General features: G+C 36.8%; 1 protein-coding gene across 6 annotated transcripts in view; it reads right to left on the bottom strand.

Annotated features, from left to right (window-relative positions):
* LAMA2 (laminin subunit alpha 2) overlaps nt 1-12,033 on the bottom strand; it is a 631,365-nt gene that overhangs the window by 149,810 nt on the left and 469,522 nt on the right. The window lies entirely within an intron of this gene.

The following is a 12,033-nucleotide window of genomic DNA, read 5'->3' as shown; positions in this document are numbered from 1 at the left end:
TATAACATTAAAAATACCCCCTAAATCCCTACATGAGCAATCGAAAGGAACCTGTCCACAGGGAATAAAACATGCTCCAGAGTCTAAATGTGTGGTGCCCCATTAGATTGCACTGGAGAAAGTCATAGTAATTTGACCTCCACATGCTTTATGTATTACACATTCAAAAAGTATATAAATTTTTAGCTTGGTATCTATTGAGTAGAATAATTAAAAAAAAAAAAAGTCTAAAGAAGGCTGGGTACGGTGGCTCATGCCTGTAATCCCAGCACTTTGAGAGGCCGAGGTGGGTGGATCACCTGAGGTCAGGAGTTCAAGACCAGCCTGACCAACATGGTGAAACCCTGTCTCTACTAAAAATACAAAAATTAGCCAGGCGTGGTGGCGGGCCCCTGTAGTCTCAGCTACCCGGAAGGCTGAGGCGGGAGAATCACTTGAAACTGGGAGGCAGAGGTTGCAGTGAGCCAAGATTGTGCCACTGCACTTCAGCCTGGGCGACAGACTGAGACTCCACCTCAAAAAAAAAAATAAAAAGTCAAAATAAAAATAACTTTTCTTTCTATAGTGTTTTTTATGATAATATTTATTGACTTATTTATTTGCCTACTGTTCCTCTTTATCCCTTCAGTCTATTACCACCCATGATTAGATGCAGTCTCACAAATCCCTACTTTGATGATTAACCTCTTTCAGTCTTATAGATGAATAATTGCTAAAGGCTAGAAAAACTATATTCTTTAAGTGGCCAAGAATGCTAATATTCTACCAGATATGGTTTGGATCTGTGTCCCCATCCAAATCTCAGATTGAAATGTAATCCCCAATACTGGATATGGGGCCTCGTGGGAGGTATTGAATCACTGGAGTGGTTTTAATGGCTTAGCACCACCCCCCTAGTGATGTTCTCATGACAGAGTTCTCATAAGACCTGGTTATTTAAAAGTGTGTGCCACCTCCAGCCCCCACTTCCTCCTGCTCTGGCTGTGTGAAGATGCCTGCTCCAGCTTTGCCTTCTGCCATGAGTGAAAGTTCCCTGAGGCCACCCCAGCCATGCTTCCTGTACAGCCTGATGGAACCATGAGCCAATTATACCTGTTTTCTTTACAAATTGCGGAGTCTCAGGCATTTCTTTATAGCAATACGAGAATGGACTAATACACTCACCATAATATTTTTCGCCATCAAAGAGGTACTATTCAAATTTGGTGGTAGGGGCCAGGATAGGTGGTAGAATTGGTAGAGAGACAAATGGATTGTTGACTCTTCATTATGGAATAGATCTCATAAATAGTAGTATAATTTCCAAAATTAACATATATTGATTCTTTTAGCAGATTTAAAAAACATGTATATTTTTAGTTTTGCATTGCAGAGTAATGAGGTGTATCTGCATGCCAAGGAGCAGGAACTACTGCATTTATAATATACTCTCATGTATACAGTTACAATTTCTTACATTCTGCAGATACAGGTATCAATGCTATATACATGTTAGAATAGGGGAAAATACATAGCATGGAAAATACCGAGAATTGGAGCAGCTCTGGATCATGCCCAAACTTGGCAAGAATTCAATTAGGTCTCTAAACAGCAGTCCCCTGAGCTGCTTAATGGAGAGAAAACCATTAACTGGTGCTTGTAAACAAAGAGAAGGAGGACGGAGAGTGATTTTTTGATAGGACAGCAGCTAGAGGTGAGTTACAATATCACTTCACAGGGATTAAACTGCCCTGGCAGGGCTTTTAATAAATCAGCTTCTTGCAGGTGACACCTGCAGCTTCTTGCAGGTGACAACTGTAGAGCGTCACCTGCAGGGGCTTTGCAAGCTCCTGATGCTTCACAAGCTGAATGAACAAAGAGGCTTTGGAGGCAAGAGCAGAAGTCTGGAACTAGGGCTATATCTCTTACTCTTCTCCTAGCCAGAATGAAACCAAATTTGCACTGCATGGAAACCAAGTAAAAGGAAAAGATTATTTTGGCTTCATAGCCCCGTTCAATGCAAACTTCAACAGACTTGTCCACATTAAACAATTACAGAAAACACAACATAGAACTCAATTAAGTGCCAAATTGACTGTGTCTAAACACCAAGATCCACAGTCTGGTTCTCAAGCTTTAGTGGGCCTCAGAACCACCTGTAGGACTTTCGGAAATCCTAGAGGGCTGGTCCACACCCCCCAGTATTTCTGAATTAGGAGGTGATTTGATCACCTGGTTTCTCTTAGTCTCTGATTGAGAATGTGCTTTTCTAACAAGCTCCCAGGTGATACTGATACTGTTGGTCTGTGCACCACACTTTGAGTAGCAATCAGACCAACAGTTTTGGCACCACCTGGAAGCTTATTAGAAATGTATAATCGGGCTCTACCCCAGATCTAGGAAATCAGAATCTGCGTCCCACATTATCTCTGCACATTAGAATGTGACAACATTGGTGTGGATCAGTGGTTCTCACCTTTGGCTGCCCATTGGAATCGCATGAAGATTTATAAAATACAGATGCCTGGGCTCCTTCCCTCCTCACCACCACAGAATGTGATTTTTGATGGGTCTGTGGTAAGGTCTAAGCATCAGTATTTCTATTTTTATTTTTTTCTGAGACAGGGTCTTGCTCTGCCACCCATGCTGGAGTACAGTGGTGTGATCATGACTCACTGCGGCCTCAAACTCCTGGGCTAAAGTGATCCTCCTGCCTCAGCCTCCCGAGTGGTTGGGACTACAGGCACATGCCACCACATCCAGCTAGTTTTTTAATGTGGAGATGGGGTCTTGCTGTGATGCCCTGGCTGATGTCAGACTTCTGGCCTCAAGTGATCCTCCCACCTCAGCTTCCCCAAGTGCTGGGATCATAGGCGTGAGCCACTGTATTTTTAAAATATTCCAGAATTGAAAAACCATGTAGCCAAAGGATAAAACCACTGGACCAGGTGATAAATTATAGGGATGCTCAATCTTCAAGGGAGCAAGGATTTGGAAGAGGTCCTTTTGCTTGCTGTCTTCTCTACCTAGAATTCTTCTCCCTTGGTCTTCTCCCACCTGGTTCCTGGGTGTTCAGGTCAAGTGCTCAAGTGTCACTTTTTCAGAGGGCAAGTCCCTGATGATTCTAAAATTACTGTTACCTGAAACTCCCCACCACCCCCAGCCCTATACCCTGCGCCAGTCACTACTGCATTTCCTTTGCTTTCTTAACACTCATACCTGTTTGGGCTACATTATTACTTTATTTATTTACATATTCTTTCTTCCTCATTAAAGAAGGGACCTTAAACACCTTGGTTATGGTGCCTAGGAAAGGGTCTTGTACACAGTTAACATTCAGTAAATATTTGTGGGCTAATATTTTTGTGAAAGAAGGGTATCAAAACATTTTGGACAAAGAGAATGGCAGGGGTTCATGTTTGAGCATGGCATGTGCCCAAGTACATGAAATGGTGAGATCAGGGAGGTAGAATGTTAGGAGAGAAGAGAGAGGGGAAGAGGGAAGAGGTTGGGGTTGGCCGGAAGAAAACTTCTGAATGTGAGAACAAGATAGAAAACCTCACAGATGTGCGAGGAACAGGAGAATACATTAAAAACAATGGTTTAGAGAGAGAAAGAGAACTATCTTGTGATTGCAGAGGCAGAGACTGTTCGATCAACAAGAATGGCTATTCAGATACCTGCCTGAAGGATTTCAGTTTTGACTCAGGAAAGGGATGCTGTAATGGAGAGATGGAGGGGAAGAAAATCAGCACAAAACTTTAGGAGGAAAGAAACAACACCATGACTGACAGATCAAAGCGATGCTCATTTCTGGGGAGAATTAAAAATGGTTACTACTGGCTGGGTGTGGTGGCTCAGGCCTGTAATCCAAGCAGTATGGGAGGCTTGAGATGGGCAGATCACCTGAGGTGAGAAGTTTGAGACCAGCCTGGCCAACATGGTGAAACCCCATCTCTACTAAAAATACAAAAATTAGCCAGGTGTGGTGGCATGTGCCTCTAGTCCCAGCTACTCGGGAGGCTGAGGGAGGAATATCACTTGAACCCAGGAGGTAGAGGCTGCAGTGAGCCTAGATCATGCCACTGCACTTCAGCCTGGGAAAGAGAGTGAGACTCCAACTCAAAAAAAAAAAAAAAGGTTACTGTTAATACTTCTTTGCCGCACCTCACATTAAGATGTGAAGTCTACTTCCCTTCCCCTTGAATCTGGGTTAGCTTTGCAACATACTCTGACCAACAGAATGTGGCAGAGCAACATATTGAAATTTGCAGTTTCTGCTTTCACACTCTTGGACCCCTGCTGCCTGCAGAACAATCCCAGGTTAGCCTCCTTGAGGAAGGCAGGCAACGTGAGAGAGGAAAAGGCAGTTGAGGCCCCAATTTGGGCTTGAGGCCATCTGGGAGCCCCTAGGCATGACAGTGGAAGATCTGTCCAACTGAGCTCAGCCCAAATTGCCAACCTACAGAATCATGAGAGTGTATGCACTTGTTGTTTTAAGCTACTAAACTTTGGAATGTATAACTGATACAATCAATAACTGACACACTTTTTGAAGTTTTGCACATGTGATTCAGATTAGAGACTTTCAAGCTGCAATTCATAGGTTAAAAACAGCAGTAGTAACAATTATAATTTTATTAGGAATTATGAAGAATAGGAAGGTTCTTCTCCCACTGAGCCCAAGTTCATCATTGTTTTAAAAGTTCCATTCAACCTCTAGTGAAGATGTATTTTGGGCAGATGTTCCTAGGATGTAAGCAAGCAATTTGCTCTTTTTTCACCTCCCAGATCTTGAAAGATACTTGGTAATGACAATAGGATGTTTCACCATGCTTTTTAGGGCAGTGTGTGCCTTTGATAGCAAACATTAAATTATTCTTTAATTTATTTAATAATATATAACCTACCTATTTCCAAGAAGGAATTGAATCAGTTTGTTGATAACAGCATGGCTAGATATTCCTTACTAGATGGTTCCAGAAATTTCCAAGGAAAGTACCTATCGTTTTCTCAGTTTTTACTTCATACAAGAATAAATCAGGGACTGGAATGCAGAACTAGAGCTGATGTACTGTAATACGCTATGGTGTACTAGAATGCCAAGAGGCATGATGAATACTGGTTTTTCTCTCATTTATTCTATCCCCTGCCCATCTGTTTTGGTTCCTCATCTTCAGCTGTTGAAATGAAAATGTATTTAATTGCTCTTTCAAGGGCTCATACATTCCATTTTATGTTTCTGTGTCCAAAGGTTTATTATTATCCCATGTCTTATGGTATCTGTATTTGCTTTTTGGGGAACAAAGTACAAGCACATTTTCATAAGTGAAAGGTACGTTTTATAGTACGCTCCAAGCAATATACTAACATCTGTCTGAATGGGTCAGAGAGACTTATGAATATGACAGCCATCGAGATTTTTTCAAAGCTTCAGTACAAGTCTAGCTCATGAAGTTATAAGGTAAACAAACACATGGGGAAAGTGCCCTTTACATAATGGTTTGCTATTTTATTCTGACACAAAATATTTCACTTACACCAGAAGCTACTTTTATTTGCCCTCAAAAAGTCCAAAGTGTCTGGCAACAAACATTGGAAATGGAATGCAAATTAAAACCAAATGTAATTTACTATCATAGGGAAGCTCTGAAGAGTGTGTAGAGACATGGAATATTCACATTCTGTAAACAACTGTTCTTTGATAAAGTGCAGTAATGGCTCAGTGTAAATTAACACCTGTCTTACAATCAGGACCTCAAAGAACCTTTCCAAACCATTCTCCAAATTCAGCAATACGAATAAGGTTACAAAGTGAAATCCTGCCTAAAATGCACAGGAGCAAAAGCAAATATTTCAAGACCATGATTATATTTTACATGACTAAATGTTTCCAAGGCTTTGCCTATAAAAGTGTCAGGATAAATTTAGTGTAATATTAACAAACACAGTACTAAATTCAGATTGTTATGGCTGGGCACATGTAAGGGGCAAATCATGCAGCCAGTATTACAGATCTTTCTGTTAGCAATTAGCACAAAATACTGCATTTCTACCGGGATTCCCCATGCATAATAACTACTGGCTTACTGTCACAAAAAAAATCACACACTGCATCCAAACCAAAGAAGCTGAAGCTAAAATGAGGACACTGAGTATTTTTGAAAGGGCGAAAGCTATTAACCAATTTTAGGTAGCGATACATAAATTCTCTGCTCTAATCAAATAGGAATAAAATGAGTAAATACTCATTTTTAACAAAAGATAAAATTATGTGTTAATGTGTGTATGTTAAATTAACTCTCCTAGATGAATGCCACTGACGGTTCCCTGGATCTGAATTTTCTATTTCTCACTTCCCTTTTTCCCCTTCAAAAAGAAGCTTTTACATTAGCATATATTTAGGGCTTATTAAGATGTATTTAGTCATTCTATTTTAAAATAAATATCTTCTCAAATAAAAATTTGATTCCAGAGTCATTAAGAAGACCTTTTAACCTGTCATTTCTTTGAATAGAGAGGAAAGCTGTAGACTTCAGCTGAGACTGATGAATTTGTTGACAAACCAAGTAACGATATTTATGTTTTATATATATGTTTTATGATATGTGTTTTATATGTATATGTTTTATATATATATTTTATATATTAAATATTGATATATGTGTTTTATATATATTAAATAAAATTCTATATATAATACATAGGAAAACAACTTCAATGTGGTTCAAAGATGGTGTAACTCTTCAAAACACTAATGGAAACTTTGAAAGCACTATAAATAATAATGGGATAATAGTTTTTATCTACACAACAGTCACTACATGACTGGCAATGTATTATACTTTGCCATCATTATCTCACTTAATATTTAAAGCAATTCTACGAGGTAAGTACCATTCATATCCTCATTTTACAGAAGAGAAAAACAGTCACAACCAGAGTGTTTATGAATCTATAAATAATGCATGTGAAGGGCTTAAAGACAGGAGAAATGTAAGGTGGCCATAAAAGTGGTTTTCAGTGACTTGAAGAGCCTAGAATTAGAGATAATAACAGGAAACTGAAAGTCAGCCTAAACTAAAGAAAATATTTCATCAGAAACTGATGAGTTGCACAAAACATCAGGTCTTTGGGGAAAAAAATGGTCACATAATAACAATGATGATAACAATGCCTAGAATTTATTGAGCACCTATTATGCTTAGATACTTCACATACATGTATGTAGCATTTTACATCCATTTTACAGAGGATGAAAATGAGGTTTAGGAAATTAAATAATGTCGCACAAATTGCAAGCTAGGTTTCATACCTTCTGTAGCCACTTCATAACACCATGCTTCCTTGCATTAGGATGCTGTCTGTTTTGTGGATGTCACAGAAAAAGAGAAGGCTAGGCTAGTTTACTTATTTCTTCCAACTTTAAGATTATGTGATTTTAGTTTGTCTTTCAAGGTCAATACAACCTCCTGAGCCTTGCCAGAGTAGAAATTGCAATCAAAGTAGAGTTTAGTTTACTCTTCAAATAAAACTTGCTGAAAACAAAGGCAACAGTGATCAGCTGTCTCTATACGATAATTCAACTGTGCAACTCCTTAATCAGCTAGCAGAACAGCTTCCTCAATAATATACAAACCACTGAGACTGATCTCTAACAACTAGGAAAATCATCTAGAATCACGGTGATAGTTGCCATTCCACACATTGTTAGCCTGGACCAATGCTAAGGTTGACAACAAGAAACTCAAATATCTTTTACTAACAAAACAAATGAGTAGAAGGTGCAAACAAGGTGAACAGAAGACGTTTTATAGATTGCCTAACACCTGGATGTGAACAACATGACACAGCTTAGACTATAGAAAACTATGACATACTTACTGTCCTTTCAAATAAGAACTTACTTGAGCAGTAAGTACGAGGAGAGAGAGGATGACATTTAGGGGGTACAACAAGCGAAGTGTTAGATCAGTAATCAGCATCTGGAGATCAACTGATGTTTATCATCATTTTTTAGAATAGTAAGTCCTGTTTTCATTACAGTGATAACCACATTCTATTTTGTTTCTGCTCCCATATATAGGGGGCAATCACTGCCATTATTAATCATTTTTGATTATAAATGTACAATAGTGTTCTAGTGATAATATATAAAGGTCTCTGCATTATTGTGATCAGATCTTTGGTGGCAACTGGCTATTAAAAACAACAATGTTGATTATATCTCTGTAGATCAAGATAGGATAAAACTTCAGACTTCCGGTTTCACCAAGTGGTTGGAAGCTGCCTATTTTACAGAGTTAAGGAAAATTACCACATTTAGCTAGGCTTATCTCAGGTTGCAAGTAGAAAACATAGTTCATGATCACTTTTGCAAATTGGCAAGCAAAGTGTATGTTTTATTTTAAATAAATATGTGTTAGAATTTAAGTAAATTGTGACTATAAATAATAAAAGCTGATATATCCCAAAAACCCCACTATGCAGTGATTAAAAATAGGCAACACCAATTTGATATTTATAAAATGCTATTTCAGGCAATTTTTATGAAGTAATATCTTGCCAACAGATACTAGTTTTAATTTCTGTTCTCTAGGAGAGTAATACATTTTACTATGCCACTCATAATCTATTTTAAACATCACATGAGTTATTCTGTGTTAATGATATGAGTTTACAGAAAATAGGATATGAACAAATCCAAGTTTTGTGTTTCAAAATACTAAACTTTACTGTTAAGCAAATAATGGCTTCTTTGTTCATTTTTAAGTTTCTTGAAGGCAGGTTAGTTGTTCTCATTTTATAAAATGACATGTGAACTATGAATGACAGTTGAAAGAGGAGGATGGATTTGTATTAACTTATTAAGAAGAAATCTTAATTTGGGAAATTAATAAAATATCTCCTCAGAACTCACCAACATACATAACATTGTAAAGCTGTCCCAAATAATTCCTTTTAGAAAAAAAGAGGCTGTGAAGTTAATCTGGGCACCCAGCTAGTATCTTTTCTTCTGCATAGAAGACAGTCTCTACTTGACAATCTCTGATGAAAAGGAATCTACCATAAATGCCATAATGTTTTAAATCTTAGAGGAGTCTCAATGATTAGCAGAAAATAAATGTCATTATTGAGATTACATATACTTAAAATTTCTCATTTTGTAATTTTAGCTCGTTTTATATTTATTTTTAATCGAGGTAGAATGGGCTCTAAACACGGAAGCAGTAAATGAATAAAGGGCTGAATTCATTAACGTTGAATATATTGGCTAAACCACGTTTGCTTTCTCTGTTTATCAGTAGCCAGCATAGAGGTTAAGAAAATAAGATTTGTAAGACTGACCCATGCTCAAATCACGGATCTACTGAAAAGTCACCGAGAAAATGACTTAACCTACCTAAATTCAGTTTTCTTATCACACAGTGGGGATGATAAGGAATGGGAATGTTACAAGAATGAAAAGAACCACGTGTAAAATGCTTAATATAGTGCCTGGCAAATGGTAAGTTCTCAGTCAAGGTGAGCATTTAAATAAAATTACTATTATGATGAACCCTGTGTGGTAAAAGGGACTTTAGAGAATGCCTGGAATTTGAAGGTGAATAAATTGCTTAGTTATGCTCAGGAACTGACTCTGCATGGTGGGGCTGAATTTAGGTCACTAACTATGAGAGACTGTGATGTCTAAATAGGTTCCTAATGTGGACACAGATTATTTGTATAAATTCTTCATGATAGTAGTGAAAATCCATATATAAAAGGCCTGTGTGCTGCAAAAAATTCCACTTTGGATCCAGTAAAATCCAGGGGTCACTGGCAACTGTCCCCGGAAGCTATAAGTATCTTTTAGGGACCAAGGTGTCCAAGGGAAGTCCTTTCACAGTTCCTGCATTGGCTTTGTTTTGCCTGATCTCTTCAGCAGAATTTTATATACTTTGTGAAATAAGAGCCTAAACTAAATTTACAGTGAGTGTATAGATTCCTTTCACCAATATGCAAATTACCTGAGAGCACACAATGATCAGGCTTAGGTCATTTATCATGCATTTCTGTCTCTCTTTCTTTTTTTTTTTTGAAATACACAAATCCATGATGTGGATCAGTCTAAATTATATTTCCCAGGGAAGTAACTAAAGGAAGCAAAATTAACTCTTGTACAATACATGCTACTAAACTGAGTGTTTACTTATTCTAAGCAATAGGAGAAAGTTTATTTCCTGTAGTCAGTACTATACTAACAAGAAGCACTGCAGACATTTCTCTTACTACATCTAAATTCTCTTGCTAGAGCCAAGCTACCTCCCTTACTCTCACCCCCAGGCCTTATACAATTCCACCATGATCACATGTGCTAAAACAGGTCCTGCAGATCAAACATGCCAGGTGAATCCATTTTTTGGTCTCTCACACTAATTTAGCTTAAGGATACAGAAATATATTAAAAGGAGAATTGAGAATAAGTCAGAATTACATCCTCACTTGTGTCTTATTTTATCTGATTTCAAAACTAGGAGTAGAAGTAGAAACTGAATCCTGGGAAAGGCCAAGATCATAGAATCATGGCATATTTTTCCATAACAGGAGAAATTTTAGAAGAAGAGAAAAGATGAAAAGTCTAAAGATACTCTGTGTAACAATTCTTAGAGTTAGTTTAATGAAAGGTGAAGAGAAAACATTCCTAGAAGTAAGTGGAAATCACTAATGCTTAAGAGCAGTATATGGAAAATCTACACAGCATAATTATAAGATAATTAATTGTGCTTTAGAAAAAGAGTCTAGATATCAAAAACAATCCTATAATTTAATATTTTTTTCTGGAATAAAAACTGCTATTCTTTCAAAAAGAATATAAACACTTCCAGTCCAGCAACTGAACTAAATACCATGTATCACCCGTATAAATACATTTCCTTGTGGGGCAAGAATAAAGCAAATAAGAATTATAAAGCTGGTGTAGCTTTGTAACTGGAGGATTGGCCCTTTTGTTAATATCACATGGGACAAGTGGAGATTAGAAACCCACATATGTGATAGGGAAAAGATGAGTTACGATTTCTAATGATAAATGTATTCAAAATGTTAAAAAAGTATTGAGCATCAACAATAAATGGAAAAGCCACTGTTGTTGATGGGCAGAATGTCAATTCTCTTTAAAAGAAATGTTCCCCAAATAATCCCATTATATTATCTACCCCAGATTTTAATGTGCTATTGTTTAATTTTTGTGCTTAACATTAATATGATCTTTTTATTTCAAGTTTGCTTCTGGATAATTAATAAAAGTGATGATTAATAATTCAAGGACTGTTTACTTTAAGAATATCTATATATTATCTAGTTAATTATGTGCATGTTAATAATTTATTTGACTTGAAAGCAATATTATAAAATACTTTGATAGTCTACTTCTTTAATTATCATTAAAATATATCATTATACTTGGGAAGAATTAGTGTGTATATACTATCAACTAAATATGACAATATAATGTATTTGACAGTACATTTAATCTCTCCCCTCTCACCTACCTTCACATTTATTTTCAGTGTAATACATTTTCATTAAAGATGGTTAAAATACAAAGAAAAAATGATTTTAAAATCTATTTTCCCAAATAACACCCAGTCTTAACTTTTTGGTGTATTTTTTCATCCAGCTTTAGCTTCTGAGGTTAACTCTTATAAAACTAGAACATAAACAAAAATTCTTCTATTTAAGATACTATTAAGATTTAGACTCAAACAATATGCTAAAACAAGAAATGTTGACATGCACAAATACTATTAAAATAGGTAAATGTTGAAATCTAAAAGGTGCTAAAATAAATTTCCTTGAGGAAAAGAATACTATAGAAGAGCACTCCTTCCTTAAATTTATAAATAACCTATTTTGGATTTGAATGTATGCAAGATCCAAGAATTATATTTAGCTACTGATTTCAATGTACTTTCAATATGGCACTAGCGAATCCAGAATCAGTAAAAAAAAAAAGAGAGACAGCAAGAGAGCAAACTGCTCTCCACTTACTGTACACGAGTAAAAATACTT

The sequence above is a fragment of the Gorilla gorilla genome, chromosome 5 (assembly GCF_029281585.2).
Source record: "Gorilla gorilla gorilla isolate KB3781 chromosome 5, NHGRI_mGorGor1-v2.1_pri, whole genome shotgun sequence".
Taxonomy (NCBI): Eukaryota; Metazoa; Chordata; class Mammalia; order Primates; family Hominidae; genus Gorilla; species Gorilla gorilla.
This window is presented reverse-complemented; position numbering and strand designations above follow the sequence as displayed.